The 14753-nt window shown below is 41.7% G+C and overlaps 1 protein-coding gene across 3 annotated transcripts in view; it reads right to left on the reverse strand.

Annotated features, from left to right (window-relative positions):
* Nucleotides 1–14753, reverse strand: part of GBE1 (1,4-alpha-glucan branching enzyme 1) — a 216902-nt gene that overhangs the window by 143191 nt on the left and 58958 nt on the right. The gene's annotated exons all lie outside the window — the stretch shown is intronic.

Consider the following 14753-nt stretch of genomic DNA (forward strand, 5'->3'; position numbering starts at 1 on the left):
GCTTTCTTTTATAGATATATGTGTGTGTGTGTGTGTGTGTATGTGTATTTTGAATTTGAACACAGATATAGGTCTCTTAAAAAAATCTCTGGTGTGAAGGAAGATGAATGGTTTTCGTGTGAAGGAAGGTGAATGGTTTTGGTTGTACATAGAAAATATTTTCCTTTCTCTGTGTATCTGCTTCTTATAAGTTAAATCTGCTGCTTTATGTTTGTATGAAAGGAAAACATTTTGTAAAATGTACATCCATTAATCTTATACCCAAAGCATTACTTCACACCAGAGAAATGGGTAAGGGACCTAGTTTTTGCTACAACCTGACACCCTCCAGTTGCTGTAGACTTAGATTCAAAGAATCATAGAATTCAATGCCCCTCAGCAGTTGCAGTAGTCTAGGGCATGTAGTTCTCTTCATCCTCCTCTTCATTTTATCCTCACAACGACCCTGTGAGGTAGTGTAGGCTGACGGAAAGCCGGGAAGGGGGGGCATAAGGAATTAATTTATATACCGCCCCATAGCCTGAGTGTGTTTATTTATTATATTGATATTCTGCCCCATAGCCAAAGCTCTGCAATAAATACCTAAATGTGTTGTTAACAATGATCTCCAGTTATTGACATAGCAAGAAAATACAAGCAAGGAAGCAACATTTGGTGATGCCTTTCATCTGAAAGTTATGTGATATATGGGTTATCAAGCAGTTATATGAAAAATGCTAGATACTCTGATCCTTGGTTTAAGTGGATTCTTTAATGTCAATATAGTAAAAATTATAAATTTTAGTGTAATTTTTAAATAATTACACTATAGTGTCATAATTTAAATTTTTTTAATAGTGTAAATTACATACATACTTCTTTATTGCGATCCATAGATCCATGAAAAAACAAGAATCAAACATGAAACATCAGACAGTTAGAGCTATTGTCAACTTTCTTCTAATACACAGAGAGCTCTAATCCTGGCCGCCACTGTAAGAAATTTAGCAACAGCCAAAGTTCCTCTTGAGGACTTATCTTCCAACAGAAACTTAACATAAAATTTGTCTGAACTTCTGGACAGTTTGCTCAACGATGGGGTGATCATAAGATGACGGGCCTCATTATAAAAGCTACAGGACAGAAGGATATGCTCCATCGTCTCCACTTCCATATTCCTACAGGGGAACAGTCGTTCCTGATAAGGGACACCAGCATATCTGCCCTGAAGTAATTCAATAGAATAAACATTGCATCTGGCCTTGGAGAAAGCAATACGATATTTAGCGACCGACAGGTTCTTTAGATAGTCAGCCAGCTGAAGAGGCCCAACGTAATGAACGTGCAATGCACTGGGAGAGCAAGAAACATGAGAGCGAGTGCGTAAGTCGCAGAAGGTTATATCCCACAGTCTTTGTTTAACAGCAAAATTCAATAGCAAAATTCAAGCCCAGATTAAGGAGGAGGGAAGAGGAGAGACCTATTGAAGCTGCCTTCCTGGCAAGAAGCTTGGACCAGCTGTTCACATAGTTGTCCTGAGCCAGACACGGAAGCAGACCTGAACCCCTCCCAAAAAGACTAACTTCCATCCAAAATTTTAAGGCAGACCACCAAGCCCTAAGCGAAAGAGAGCTTTCCCTGGTTTCCAACAAAAGCACAGAATTAGGGACACACTTTGGGAGTTGAAGAAGGGTCCTCAAAAACCTTGTCTGTAGCCTATCTATCTCAGATGTTAATCCCCCTATCCAGATATTGGAGGCATATAAAAGCTGGGCTGCAGACTTGGCATTAAACACTTTAATGGCAGACGGTATAAACATTCCCCCTTTAGTAAAGAAAAAGCGTGTTATTGCGGCTGAACTGACTGAAGCTTTATTAAGGGTGGCTGATCTATGGGCACTCCAGGACAGGGTATGATGGAATAACAGCCCCAGGTAAGAGAATTTTTTCACCTGTTCCAGGATATGCCCATCAAGGGACCACCGACGTTGAGAAAATCTATTTTCAAAGACCATGACTTTAGATTTCTCAAAATTAATTTTCAGATCATTGGTCAAACAAAAGTTGGAAAATTTCATTAAAAGATGTTTCAAACCAGGTCTAGAGCGGGAGAGAATAACAGCATTGATTGTGTAAAGTAAAATAGGAATTTTCCTTGCGCCAAGTTTGGGCAAGTGTCCTTCGTGGTCAGACAGGGCCTCCTCAATATCATTTACGTATAAGTTAAATAGCGTAGGTGTGAGGATACAGCCCTGTCTTACTCCTCTAGACATAGGAATTTCATCTGAAAGCTGTCCCTGTATGCCACATCTAACTCGCATCCTGCTGTCGCTGTATAGAACCATTATAAGATTAAGAAGTCTTTTGTCCACCAGGATTTTATCTAATTTCTCCCATAGTTTAGTTCTAGGGATGGAGTCGAAAGTGGACTTCAGATCCATGAAGGCGACAAACAGTTTGCTATGTAGAAATTTAAGATGTTTCTCCGCTAAGTAAAAAAGAATCAGACCATGATCAGAGGTGGAGTGATTCTTTCTAAAGGCAGCTTGGGCCTCCGTGACAACATTATTGGCCTCAAGGATGTCAGTTAGTCTATTAGATAGAAATCGAGCATAGAGCTTGCCTATTATTGAGAGCAGGCTAATAGGTCTAAAATTCCCAGGGTCCTTTGGATGTCCCTTTTTGTATATCGGAACCACAATTGCATGTCTCCAACTGTCAGGGATTTTGCCAGATTGATTTATAACGGTAAAAAGGGCGGCTAACAAAGGGGCCCACCAATCCTGATTGATTTTAATAAATTCAGCAGGGATAAAATCTATGCCGGGTGCCTTACCCCCTTTAAGTTGTTGGATTAATTCGATCACTTCCTCCTTAGAGACTGAATTCCGGGAGGGGGGGAGAAAGTGACATCCTGCATATCAGCCTGAGCTGATTGTATAGTGTCTGGGTCAGTAAAAATGGCTCTGAAATGATCCTCCCAGACCTGAGCTGGAATTGTGCAACTAGGTGCTTGGCAGTTGGATCGTAAGGCGCCAGACACAATCTGCCAAAACATTTTTGAATCATTATTCAAGGAAGCATTTAACAGCAGGGACCAGGAGTTTCGTTCAGCTTGGCGTCTTTTTTGGGCTATAAGGGACTTATATTGCTTTTTTAGCTGAAAATAGGTCGAAGGGAGATAATTGTAGCCCGATTTTCTGTAGGTTATATAAGACTCCCTTATCTCCTTTTTCTTCAGGTAACATTCTCTGTCAAACCAAATAGGGCCCTTATAGATCGTAGGGGCAGTATTATCTGGCCCTGACCTGCCTGCATGAGTTAAAGCATCTTGGAAAGAGTCGATTAGATCATCATATGCTTTCATAGAGGATGCAGCCGATTCCTTCCACAAAATTGCTGATCTTAATCGAATTATCGAATCGGAGTTTAATCTTTCCTCTAGAAGACTGCTTAATTTATCAGACCATTTTACCCTTATTCTGTGTGGGCACTCGAACAGGACATCAGTTAAGTGGGTATGGGGTAGTCGTAAAGTATGGGGTAGTCGTTGGGGCACATAAAGTAAGGGTTAGAGGCTGGTGATAGCTACAGGTTCTTGTACCTATATAAAAATGATATACTAACTGGAAGGCATTTCTAGATGCCAGCCCATAGTCTATTGTGCTCGAATCAAATAAATTTGAGAAGGTAAATTCACCTGAGCCTTCCCAAAGGTCCACCCCATTTAAAATAATTAAATCCAGACTGAGCTGAAGTTGAGCCAGGCAAAAGCCGGCGTAATTCAGAAACTGATCTTTTGAGTTTCTGTGTGGAAAATTTTGATTTCCCCTAAATTCACTCAAGATAGGGTATCTTGCTTCTAGATCGTTGTTATTAGAGCCAATCCTGGCATTAAAGTCACCCAGAATATATAAATATGCATCAGGGAACCTAATACTTTGAGTGGATAAATAGCTCTCTACTTTATGCCAGAGTTTCTTGATCTGCTCATGGGATTTAGCAGGAGGGATATAAACAGTCACAAAAATAAAATGACTAGCATTAATTTCCAAACGAATTCCAAACGCCAGTTGTTCACAATTTGAAGAGGACACCAAGATGGCAAGGCCACCCCTTGGACGACCTTTCTTATTTGCCCGGTGAGCATTCAAAGAGTAGGAGGCAAATCCATTAACAACAACAGTATCCATGACCCAAGTTTCCTGAAGCAGGATCACATCAAAGGAAGAGATATATTGACAAAAGCAGATATCCCAACGTTTGTTCGCCCAGCCCGCAATATTCCAGGATATGATCCTGAGATAGGAATCACCCTGGGGCCACGGGCATCAATCCAGTGGCGTAATCCCAACCAGTAATCCATCCATGTCCCTCTGAATGCAGCCATTCCCCTTTGCTGTCATGTGGTTCGATGGAAGCTGTGGGTCGGAATCGATGATACTGGGTGATATTAACTCTGATGTCGGCCCTACTTGATTAGCATTAGGCAGCCCTCCAGACGGCTGTGGCAGTTGGCAGGATGGGATGGACAATGTCTTTCTCCCCACCGATGTATGCAACACTCCTGGATAGAGGCACGACGTTGGACGAGTGTTGTCAACTTTCACAGGAGTGTCTGATAACCAAAAGTTATCAGATCTTGCAAGGTAGTGATGGTATGTTGCCCTTCGACCAAGGGCTGAGCGCAAAAGAAATCGACCTCCACCCCTGAATGAAGTGAATCAGGAGACAATACCTGTTCCAACATGAAGAAGTCGGAGGGCCTGCTCGGAGATTGCTGGATGCTTTGAGCCTGGTCTTCACACAATGGGCAGGAAGAAGGTATAAAGCTCTTGTGTGGTAGATCTGCCATGGATTTGCTGCTACTCAGTTTAGGGGCATTAAACTGCGGCTGGAGGATAGAATTAGAACGGCTTTTGATGGATATTAATGGTTTAACCTGGAGATCTTTAAAAAGCCATGAAGGGTAGATCCCCACAGTATGCAGGAAAAGTTTTTCCTTCATTAGTAAATTTGGGATGGTAGGTTTAGTAAACTTCAATAGGTACTTCTTATAAACAGGGGTAGAGAAAAGTAGTTCCACAGCCAGCAAATATGATGGCTGAATAATTAGCAGCCGTTTGAGGTTTAAGTTAGCACTTTGAACCGATCCCCAGAATGGGTGTTGGCCTCCATGGGGATGTACATCAATAACCATCGAGCAAGGCTGAAGAACCAGACCACCATTATTTCGCTCTATTATTCCAATATCTGGACCACTATTGAGGGTTGTAGATAAACGGCCTCCATTATTGCAGTGAGGTTCTATTACCGGGTCTAAACGGGGAGGGCGTGGTGGAGGTTGAGCCTGGATGCCTTGGCTGAGAAGCTTTTCTGGGAGCCATGTCAACAGTTTATTTAAAGAGCTAAGCACAATTTCTAAGTTAGAACTAATTAATTGGAGTGTCCTCGCTGTTAGGAAACATTGCTCAGCCAGTAATTCAAGGGAAAAAGCTTCACTTTGGGAGTTTTCCATGGATTTGCCAGTTAGATGGTTTGTTTGAGAAACGCCAGCGTCTCCTAAGATAGACTCACCAGTAACTTCGCCTCCCTCGGCCAGAGGAGCATATCTGTTAGACAAAGTGATTTCATCTGTCGGAAAAGCAGCAGAGACGGCATGAGGAGGCTGCTGAACAATAAAACTGTCGAGCCTGCACTGTTTGGCACGGGGTGCATTACTCGCATTTTGTGGAGGCGACAAAACTCTTTTCCTTCTCATAGTCAGCCAAATGACCTAGAGGTAAGCAAACTAAAAAAGTCCACACTACTAAAAAGTTTAAAACCCCTTTCAGGGAGTGGCAGCTAATACTCGAGAGCTGCTGGGTATTAATTAAATTCTTGATAGAAAGCACACTGCAGTTTGCAGTTCAAAGAAGGAGGCAGCACATCGAAGAGCTACAAAACTGCAAACTGGAAATGCAGAGGGCAGTAAGAGCAATAAAAACAAGTGAAAGAGTAAAACAATAAAACAATAAAACTACTTAAAATAGGTCAATAAAACAGTAAAACTTCTAAAATAAATTATATGAGTCACGGAGACTCACACAGTATTGCAGCCTCCAACGCCATTTTTTCCCGGCGTTTTCTGTATATGGAGTATCGCTAAGATCTTAAAAATATTAAAATATTGGCTAAGATATTAAAAATATTAAAATATTAAACTAGAGCAGCATAAAACATGAACCGATTCCCTTCCCCCCAAGCAGGGACTTGTTTGTATATTATGGATGTTTACTCCTCTCCTCCTCATAGCCAAGTGTAAATTGGGAAATTATTTAAAAAACATTTTTTTCTCCCCTGTGTGGGTTCTTTGATGTCTACTCAAGGTCCCACTACAGCTGAAGCTTTCCCCACATCCCATACATTTATATGGCTTCTTTCCTGTGTGGTCATCCGTTACACAAAACCATGAAATTCAATAAACAAAAAACCTACAGTTTACAAAACAACGTTAAAGGCTCTACAGTTTTCAACCAAACTCCAAAAAGCAGGGAAATTGGGAGTTAAGGCTCACAGGCCTATAACGCCACATCCTCCCTAAGGAGGCAGAAAGTGCCAGTGAAATTCTCATTCTTCCAAAGCAGATATAAACCATGAGGACAAGATGGAGAATAGGATATGCAGAGGTGACTGTGGGGTTGTGGGAAACTATTCCAGGTGGTCACAGGGTGGGATCTTTTGGATTCAAACCTTTTCGATAAAAAAAAGAAAGGGTGTGTGTTCTCTGTGCTGGATCAACTGATGTGGTTGGCAGGATCAAGTTATTTTGAACACAGGCAACATTTTAGTGTTGGCTCTCTGAGCAGAAGGACCATTGTTCCAAAACTGAAAAAAGATGCCCACTACACAAAGCAAAAGAGGGAAGTGAAAGCATTATGAATGCAGTCAACTTTCAGCTTGCAAGATGCAATTTACACATTTGTGTGCTATGAAAATTCTCCGTCCTGCAAAGAAACTTGCATCAACATACCTGCCGTCCATAAATTTGGACATAAATCTCCTATGGCCACTGCATTCAGACAGTGATAGAGAGATAGAACTCATCAAAGGAATTTCTTGAAGGCTGCTGCCAGATTACTGCATAGAAAATTCCCCGTATACAGGTTGATATACAGTTGCAAAGTGTAGCGTGCAAACACTGGAGTCTATGGAAACTCTGTATTTATGATCTTCAGGGGGGAAATGTAGGAACCTAGATCTACAAATTCCATCTAGATTCCTGTAAAGAGAATGCTAAACATGACAAGGCAACTTTGAATCTTCATTCCACCTTATTATAGCCGTTATGATATGGAGAGTATTGGATCTGCACTCTTAAACATATGCTGTCACAATACCCCAGACAATTCAGGCAAGTCACTAACCAAGCACTTTGTGTTCTTCCAACCAGTGAAGCGTGTGCCATTCTATTCTGTTGTGTCAGTCAGGGAACTAATGATATAGATTCTGTTATCCAGCTATTCTTTGAAATTTGTAGACATCCTTGCTTTACACAGAATAAAGTTCTAAGATGTGTTAAGCCAATATGCTTTTTACCCTTTCTTCTTTTCAGAACATCTGCTTACAGGACTATCAGAATTTCTGCCACTGTTATGCATTTTAGGTCTTGTACATTCCAATGCAGAGCTATAATACATGAGGAGGAGGAAACCTGTGAAACTTCATGAAATGGTGTTGTTTTCCCGAGTCAAAATGCAGTGCAAATACATCATTGTGAGATATGGGGTCATTTATACTAAGCAACACAGATCTTTCACAGGGGTATTCATGTCTTCATGGGTGGAATATGTAAGGGAAAATGAAAGAATATTCAAGAGAACCTGATGGATGCTGAGCAGCTCTGCAGTTCTTTTTGGGATGTTGTTTGGGCATACACTGTTTGGAAGGGCTCTGGAACACATATTCCATATGCACTTGATCTTTCACAGGGGTATTCAGTGAGATGGTCAGCTACTGAGATGCTGAAGCACATTCTGCAGATCTGGCATCAGCATTCAGCAAATGCACTACAGAAAGTGGAGGAAGGAACTAGAGGATTGGCAATTCTTAACTTGATATTGACCAATAGGGATGACTTAGTGGATAAAGTGGCAGTTACGGGAACTCTGGGGGCAAGTGACCACGTCATACTTGAATTCTTGATTATGAAGGAGACAAAAGTTGAGTGTAGCCATACACATACTCTGGATTTTAGGAAAGCTGATTTTAATAAACTCAGAACTATAATAAGTAAGGTCCCGTGGCAAGGGAGCCTAAAGAGAAAAGGAGTGCAGGATGGGTGGGAGAATCTAAAAAATGAAATTTTAAAGGCACAGTTACAAACAATTCCAACAAGGAGAAAAGATAGAACACAACAGAGGAAACCAATGTGGCTCCACAAAAAGCTTATTGATGAACTGAAAACAAAAAGGGATACATATAGGAAGTGGAAGGAAGGCCAGGCTACAAAAGAAGAGTACAGACACATGGCACAGAAGTGCCGAAATGGCATCAGGAAGGCTAAAGCCATGAATGAGCTGAGATTAGCGAGGGATGCTAAAAGCAATAAAAAGGCTTTCTTCAGATACGTGAGTAGTAAAAGACAGAGGAAAGAAATGGTGGTTCAACTGCTTAATGGAGATGGCAAATTGATAAAAGATGACAAAGAAAAGGCTGAAGTGCTCAATTCCTACTTTGCCTCAGTCTTCTCCCAAAAGCGGGTCTATGACCCCCTGGAAAAAGTGAAGCAGAAGTTGAGGGGCAGGATTGTAGTTTGAGATTGATAAATAAATGGTCAAAGAACACCTAATTTCCTTGAATGAGTTCAAATCTCTAGGGCCCGATGAACTGCATCTTAGAGTAATGAAGGAGCTAGCAGAAGAACTCTCAGAACCTTTGACTATTATCTTTGCAAAATCATGGAAGACGGGTGAGGTGCTGGACAACTGGAGGAGGGCTAACGTTGTCCCTATCTTCAAAAAGGGCAAAAAGGAGGAACCTGGGAACTACAGACCAGTCAGTCTGACATCCATCCCAGGGAAAATTCTGGAGCAGATTATAAAGAAGTCAATCTGTAAACACCTTGAAATCAATGCGGTGATTACTAGAAGCCAACATAGATTTGTCAGGAACAAATCCTGTCAGACTAATTTGATCTCATTTTTTGATCGGGTAACCTCCCTTGTGGACTGTGGGAATGCTGTGGACGTCATATATCTTGACTTCAGCAAAGCTTTTGACAAAGTACCCCATGATATTCTGATTAACAAACTAGCTAAAAGTGGGCTAGATGGAACAACTATTAGGTGGATTCACAGTTGGCTACAGAATCGGACTCAAAGAGTACTTATCAATGGAACCTTCTCAAATTGGGGAGAGGCAACGAGTGGGGTACCGCAGGGCTCAGTCCTGGGCCCAGTGCTCTTCAACATTTTTATTACTCCTCGGGTAGTAAATAACAGTAGAGGTAACAAAATCCAAATGGCTCCTTAGGTTGGAGAGAAGGCTCCCGTTTGGAGGCAGCTATTTGTTTCGACTTCACCGTCGGTTTACAATAAGAATCCAATGACAAAATAGCTCAATTAATGGTCGATAAAATCAAAAATTCAGCCAGTCACCAAAAGACCTTGGGAGTTTGTTGGGGGCGATAAAATAATAACAAAAGTCCGACTGGCAGATAAGACTGTGGTTGAAGAGCTCTTTCACTTCAAGGACAAAGTCATTGGTTAAAAATGATTAAAATATTTGAAAAAACACATAGAACGCTCTGACATCTTGGAGTTCTTGGAGACGCTGCTGCTGCAGCTCCGATGCCGGAAGCCCCATTTTTATTAATGATTTGGATGAAGAGGTGAAGGGAACGCTTATCAAGTTTGCAGATGACACAAAATTGGGTGGGATAGCTAATACCCTGGAAGACAGAAACAAACTTCAAAGTGATCTTGATAGGCTGGAATGCTGGGCTGAAAACAACAGAATGAAATTTAATAGGGATAAATGCCAAGTTCTACATTTAGGAAATAGAAACCAAATGCACAGTTACAAGATGGGGGATACTTGGCTCAGCAATACTACAAACGAGAAGGATCTTGGAATTGTTGTAGACCACAAGCTGAATATGAGCCAACAGTGTGATATGGCTGCAAGAAAGGCAAATGCTATTCTGGGCTGCATTAATAGAAGTATAGCTTCCAAATCATGTGAGGTACTGGTTCCTCTCTATTCGGCCCTGGTTAGGCCTCATCTAGAGTATTGCGTCCAGTTCTGGGCTCCACAATTCAAGAAGGATGCAGACAAGCTGGAGCGTGTTCAGAGGAGGGCAACCAGGATGATCAGGGGTCTGGAAACAAAGCCCTATGAAGAGAGACTGAAAGAACTGGGCATGCTTAGCCTGGAGAAGAGAAGATTGAGGGGAGACATGATAGGACTCTTCAAATACTTAAAAGGTTGACACACAGAGGAGGGACAAGATCTCTTCTCGATCCTCCCAGAGTGCAGGACACGGAATAACAGGCTCAAGTTAAAGGAAGCCAGATTCCAGCTGGACATCAAGAAAAACTTCCTGGCTGTTAGAGCAGTACGACAATGGAATCAGTTACCTAGGGAGGTTGTGGGCTCTCCCACACTAGAGGCCTTCAAGAGGCAGCTGGACAACCATCTGTCAGGGATGCTTTAGGGTGGATTCCTGCATTGAGCAGGGGGTTGGACTCGATGGCCTTGTAGGCCCCTTCCAACTCTGCTATTCTATGATTCTATAGTAAATGTACCCAGCAAATGCTAAGACCTACTGCAGCTGATGTCTCTCTATAAAGAGAAGCACTGGCCCAGGTGGCTACAGCCACCACTGTCTTCTCCATCCCCAATGTCTCTAGGCCCTACCAACATCATAAGGAAGATGGTGATGGCAGTGGCTATGGCTACAGCTCTCTTGCCCAGAGTTTCTCTTTGCAACACTTGGGCGGGGAATATCAGGTGATTGGAGCTGTGCTGCTTTCAGTGCTGCCGCCCATAGCCTCTGATGTGTGCCATCACTACCCCCACCCCATAAGCCCCCTTAAGCTTGAGGACGACCACCAGGTAAGTACTGGGGGCACCAGAGGGCACCTTATCCTGGGCCCCATCAAATCTAAACAACAACAACAACAATAATATATTTATTTCATATTCATCTCTCCCTGTGGATCGAGGCGGGGAACAACATTAAATACAAATACCAAAGCATACATAAAACTGATTAAAACATATAAAACTAATACAATATTAAAATAACAATTAAATAACTTAAAATTCGACTGGGTAGGCCTGCCAGAAGAGAGCAGTCTTTATAGCCTTCTTGAATTCGAAAAGACTAGTACGTTGACGAATCTCTCCCGGCAGGCCATTCCACAGTCTGGGAGAGGCAGACCTAACAAACCTGATTTCCTGTCCCAATGTGAAGTTTCTGTGACATTTTGGGACAGTAGTATTTGTCTGCATTCATTTTCTGCGCTTCCATTTGAGTACTCAATAGTCCCTAATCTATACAACCCCAGTAAGTGTCCTAAAACAAGGCATCTGCAAAGAAACCAGAGTTTCTTATATATTGGTATATAACATAATACCACAGTCCCTAGAAATGGGGTTGATTTAATTCAGAAGAAACTTGGCAGCCCCCAAACTTCTTTGCAAGGTATGTTAGGTGGAGATATAGTGGCATGCCCAAGGCCGCTCAGTTAGGATTTGAATTTGAGTTACCCACGTCCAGCCTCTAGCACTTTTTTATTCTTAAATTTAAGTGATTAAAATTGTACAAAAATGTCCTGACAAGACTGAGCTGAAACAGCTTAAGCTGTAAGATATACTCAAATAAGTAAATACCTCACACACAGGACAAGTGGGACCATATCCTAACTGCAGTTTAGCTAGTTCAGACAACACCAAGGGCCTTGCGGTTAGCATAACCATGCTTCTCTGTGGTTAGCACTAACTACAAGCCGTATGCTTGCACACAACAACATTAACCCTGTCCGGTTCCTAGTTTCCGTAACCACACGCTAACCACAAAGCAGTCAGATGAGCGTCTGAGTCCTCCAAATGCTCCGCTCCATATTCCATCAGTCTTTGTGCTAAGAGAGCCGGCAATTGCGCAATTTAGGCCGCTCTATACTGCTAGCTCTATGATTTCGGCCCCTTAACCACAGGTGCGTGTCAGACAACACCTTAAGCCAAAGTTAGTGCTGCTAACCCTGCTGAAGAACAGGGTTAGTGAAGCCAACCACAATGTGGTTAGTGGAGGCACCTGGTTAAGGAAAAAGCATGTCAAACGACACCGTTAGACCTGCTGCTTAACCAAAAACCCTTAACCAGCATGGTTTACAGTATCATCTGAATGGGACCAATGAATACACCACGGTGCAATTGTTGGGGTGGGAGAGGGAATTAACAATATGTCATTTTTTTGAAGTCTACCACTTATCATTTTGGAGGGGGAAGATATAAAGTAAATTAATTTGCTACCCTACCAATCACTTTTTAAACATTCTTAGCATGAAACCACTTGGAAATCTGTGTTGGCAAATGTGACTTTTGAAGAAGTGACTAAAATACAACTGGACAGCAGAGACGATCATCATGCTAAATACTGTTTGAGTGGAACAGCTTTAATATAAATATGCAAATGTCAGAGACTGGTTATTTACAAGGACAGTATATAAGAAGCTATTATCTCTATCGTCTGCAATTTATAGTATTCCATTAGCCTGACATTTGTGCGAGACACAAGATTTTATGAATACACAATGCAGAGAATGTGAGCTAAGCATTCAGGAAATACAGGCCAACTTTGAAGCCAGATATTGGAGCTAAAATGCCAGGCTCTCACATGTTCCAGAGGCTTGGTAGACTATATCCTATTGTCAGATGGCAACCATAATTCATGCCTTTCAATCTCTGTATGTTGTGACCCTAGCAAAAGAATGAGGTGGCTTTCCGTGGGATGATACACAAGCCCTTTCACTCATTAGGGCTCTTCTCTAGTTCTACAGTGAACAAATGGATGATGCATCATGGCAAACTTCAAGGCATAGATCTGGCATCTTTAGGTTTGCTTAGCAACAACCTGGCAGTGTTTTTCCCCGCAACCATTGTGAATTTGGGCAGCTTTGTGGGGGGTGCACCAGTGGAAGCTGTATGTTGGCCACCCTTGCCCTCTGCATTGAAAGGCATACCAAGCATATACATGGCTATAGGATCCACATGGTCATCACTCTTGCTTTTTTCAGGATTCCTGATCACATGGTGCCCTGCATAGGCTTACACACATCATACAGATGTGTGCTTTAATGTTAAGAGAGAGGGGACAGAGCATGCAACTGTCGCTAATGAGTGAAAGAGACTACAGTCTGCTTCTAGTCAGACCAAAATCCCATAGTCACAGTGGTCCCAGCCACAGCAAGTGACTGGGTTTGGGCAAGCTGATGGAAGTGAACCACTCAGGACTGAGTTTGCCTAATTCTATAAACTCTATGGAGAAAAAAATAACGTTAATGTGTCTATTCTTGGGATATTCTCAGACGCATCAGTGCGCATGGAGAAGGAGCTATGCAGTAGTATCACCAAGTCATTGTGGCAAAACAACAACAACTCTATTTCACGTAACTAGTATGATCAGGATGGTACATATTCTGCTTCAAAAATAAATGAAATGTATCCTAGTTATCCATAAAGAAAAAGTAAATTATGAGATATGTACACTTTTCACAAATTAAGCATAGTTACATTTTTTCCCTTATTTTGCTTAATTTAGCCTGCGACTGTTACTGTTATGCACAATTTGTTCTTGTTTGGAAAATTGTGGGGCGTGGCAAAGCATTCTGCAAAGTATCCTTCCCAGACAACCTGAATCTTATTCAGCCACTCTTTTCAATTTTGAGATTTCAAAGCAGACATTTCACACACAAACTGTCAAAGAGATTTTCACAAAAGGCCTTTTAAAAAAAGAAATAGATGAAAGCTGAAATTCTCAGGATGCTGAATTCTGAACAGTGAAATATACCCAACTCTGTCTCCCTGTAACCAGCTGTAGAATGGACATGCTACTGAAAATATTTGTAGCACCAGAAGCTAGAGGAAATATAGCTGGTACAGAATATAAAGGCTTACTTTCTTGCTTCCTCAAGAAACAAGACTACTATTAATAGAGGACAACACCTATAAATATAAAGAATTCCAAATTTATAACGCTTAAATGAGTGCTGGTGTCCGGTCCTCTTTTTGTCCCTTTGGATAATAAGCTGGTAGTGTTTCTAGTCTGTTTATGTGGATGGCAGCTTTCCTAGCTGCATGGCTTCATGATCTTAGTACTGAGTAAGAACATAAAAAAAGAGCTTTGCTGGATCAGACCAAAGGTCGATCTAGTCCAGCATCCAGCTTCCACAGTGCCCAACCAGATGCCTATGAGAAGGCTGCAAGCAAGGCTTGAAGGCAATTGGCCTGGGTCTTAACAAACTGGTATTTATTACAATACTGCCTCCAATTCTGGAGTTTTGATATAGCCGCCACTACTAATACACTTATTTTCCATGATTTTTTCTAATCCCCCTTTAAAACCACCCAAACTTGTAGCCATCACGATTACTTGTATCTATGAACAGATAAGTTGGGATCTCACTGCCTTTGAAAGCCACTGGATATTCTGGTACCACATTTGTTTGTTTGCCTCTTCCCTAGCAGGAATTGCAGAAAATGCTCTTTCCATAATTCTAGTATAGCTTATA

The sequence above is a fragment of the Elgaria multicarinata genome, chromosome 5 (assembly GCF_023053635.1).
Source record: "Elgaria multicarinata webbii isolate HBS135686 ecotype San Diego chromosome 5, rElgMul1.1.pri, whole genome shotgun sequence".
Taxonomy (NCBI): Eukaryota; Metazoa; Chordata; class Lepidosauria; order Squamata; family Anguidae; genus Elgaria; species Elgaria multicarinata.